This window comes from Cyprinus carpio, chromosome A4 (assembly GCF_018340385.1).
Source record: "Cyprinus carpio isolate SPL01 chromosome A4, ASM1834038v1, whole genome shotgun sequence".
In the NCBI taxonomy this organism is placed as follows: domain Eukaryota; kingdom Metazoa; phylum Chordata; class Actinopteri; order Cypriniformes; family Cyprinidae; genus Cyprinus; species Cyprinus carpio.
The window spans coordinates 312,501-315,348 of record NC_056575.1 but is presented as its reverse complement, the minus strand read 5'-3'; the positions used below and the strand labels follow the sequence as shown (position 1 = coordinate 315,348).

The 2,848-nt window shown below is 39.9% G+C and overlaps 1 pseudogene; it reads right to left on the bottom strand.

Annotated features, from left to right (window-relative positions):
• Positions 1 to 145: 145 nt before the first annotated feature.
• Positions 146 to 2,848, bottom strand: part of LOC122139285 — a 5,665-nt pseudogene continuing 2,962 nt past the window's right edge.

Here is a 2,848-nt window from a genome sequence, read left to right as displayed (position 1 = left end):
ATGATCTAATATTCATTCATTTGTATCTTTGTATAACTATCAAGTGTTATTACCTACCAGCAAAAATCCGATGAGCGTTTTAGTCATTTCAGTATTCTATTTTTTGTTGGATTTAATATTTTATTTTATTGATCTTTTATCAGGTTTATGAACCTGCCAGCGGTGGTCCGATGAGCACCGGGACAGCACTCCACGATAGTGGTGAGCCCCACGGCGCTGGGAGAACCGGCTGAGCTCCCCACCAGGTCCCTCAGCGTCTCGAAAACAGGACGGGCGCTCAACATTCCGAAGGGCGATCGAAGAAGGAAGACGGGTTACACCACCAATCCCCGGTGTAGCTATCCACCAGTGGACACAGCAGGTGAACACACGCCGTTTAGTACAGCACGGCGCAGCTTGAAAGAAGTACCTGGATCCGCGGGCAGGAGCCAGACGCGAGTTGGCCAGCAGGCCCATGGACGGACCTCCGACGCAAAACATGTCCACAAACGCAGGTGGAGAGCAGGAAGGTCCGCTACGATACTCGTCCACCACCGTTGTCTTGGGCATTACGGCGACCGACAGGAAGACGATAGGAGCGAAGAAGCCCAGGAACATGATGACGTTTCCTGACAGGTAGATGAGGAAGCCGCGGTGAAAGAGCGACAGATCCAGTAAATATGGACCGTTCTGCCAGGCTGTGGATTCTCTGTCTTGAACAACGGCGGTTTATCCTCCAGCGCTTTGGCTGGGTTCGGCGGGGCCACACGGGGACTCCTGGAGCGATCCGGCCACGCAGGCAGCTTCAGAAGGAGCCCGCGAGGATCAGGAAGGCTTCCCATCCATCCGTACTCATTGATCAGATACTGGTTGAGCGGCGCCAGCGTGCTGAGGGAACACGGGACTGCCGGCCATGGCACGGAAAAGGCCTTATCGATGGGATCGCTTATGGTAGAAGTACTTACCGATCATCGTAAGCGCCGGCTGGAGGTTTTGAAGGCCAGACCGAAGCATGTGAGCAGGACAACGACTTGAGATGGCAGAGGAGGGCATTGTGGGATAATGGCTGACTCCGAAATCCAATGAGCATTAACCCGAAAATTATGGGTACATTCATCCATTCGTTGTCAAACTGTCTCCCACGGTTTCCGTGCAATTTGCCAAAATGAACCATCGTAAGGTTTCACGTTTTGTGTAAGGTCACGTTTTAATATAAAACCTCAATTGCAGCTTGTCAGAGATTGAAAAATATAAAATATGAGAAAAAATATGTACTCTTTTTGTGTTGAAAATAATTGTAATAATAAAAAGTCATTTTGAATATGAATTGTCCAAAAAAAAAAAAAATAAAATTTACATTAAAAAAAACTATAGAGTGTCTTTTTTTTTTAGTGTTATATATATTTTGTATTTTTGTGGACTAAAAAATATATATTATGAGAAATTATGAACTCTTTTTGTGTTGAAAATAATGGTATGTCATTTGTGTTATTTTGACCCCGATTGGTTTCCATACAGAAATCGCCAAAAAATAAACACTACAAAAAACACTAAAGGGTCGCTTTTTTTTTTAAAGTAATACCTCTATTGTAGCTTGATGGAGACTAAAAAAATATATATTATGAGAAATTATGAACTCTTTTTGAGTTGAAAATAATGGTATGTCATTTGTGTTGGCGGTCATTTTGACCCCGATTGGTTTCCATACAGAAATCGCCAAAAAATAAATAATACAAAAAACACTAAAGGGTCATATTTTTACGTAAAACCTTTATTTTAGCTTGTTGGAGATTAAAAAAAAGTAAGAAATTATTAACCCTTACTGTAGTAAATTATTGTAATAAAAACAACAGGTCCTTCATTTGTATTCAGGTTCAAATTGACCCACATATTTACATTATAATAATAATAATTTAAAAAAGCCATTTGTTTGAATTGTTTGTGAACAGACTAGTATCTGAGATCCAAAAAAAATAACAACCAGTAACATCCTTTGATTTATTGACTAATTCTCCTTCAGCTCTTAAAGATCTAATATCTTAGTGTTCGAGAAGCTACAATAAAGATTTTCTGTTTCTGACTGTTTTTCAAAGTGATGATTTTTGGTAAATTGCATGGAAACCAATGGGTCACCAAACCTTGTACAGCCTTTCCAAAACACATCTATGTCTGTCATTCATGACCCAAAATTTCAAGAAGAGAATGAATAGTTTAACCCAACATTTCAAGCAGTTTGGAAACCGAATGTGGTTGCGTGTGTTGGTCATCACACTGACCGCCGATGACGCCGATGCAGATGTAGAGCTGCATGACGTTGTTGCAGAAGGAGGCGCTGATCATGCCGATGGCACACAGAAAGCCGCCCAAAAATCATGACGGGACGGCAGCCGTACGTGTTCACCAGAATACTGCTGATGGGACCTAAAACAGAGCGAAGCCGCTGAAATCCAGTAAAAAACAACATGATCAGCTCCCTACGGATCAACTAAAACCATTAAAAAAAGCTTAACTTAACTAAGCTAGTTATTTTACTTCATTATTAATTAGTAACTTTATTACTGTTTAACATTGTTATTTAATAACTAAAGCAAAAAACTAAAATTAAAATGAACGAAAGTACTAAAATTAAAACGAATATGAATAAAAAATGAAAATATCTCAAAGACACACTGTGATCAACAGGTGTTTATTTACTGACACATTTTATTTTAAGGAGTAAATTCTGGTAGTTGTTTGTTGGCATCGTGAGCTTTTCTTATAAAGAGAGTATTGTAGATCATCAGGTGTGTGTTTGTGGTTAAAATCAGGTCGGCACTTTATATATGTTATGAATGTCTTTACTCTGATGAATAAAAGTAATCATTTCTTG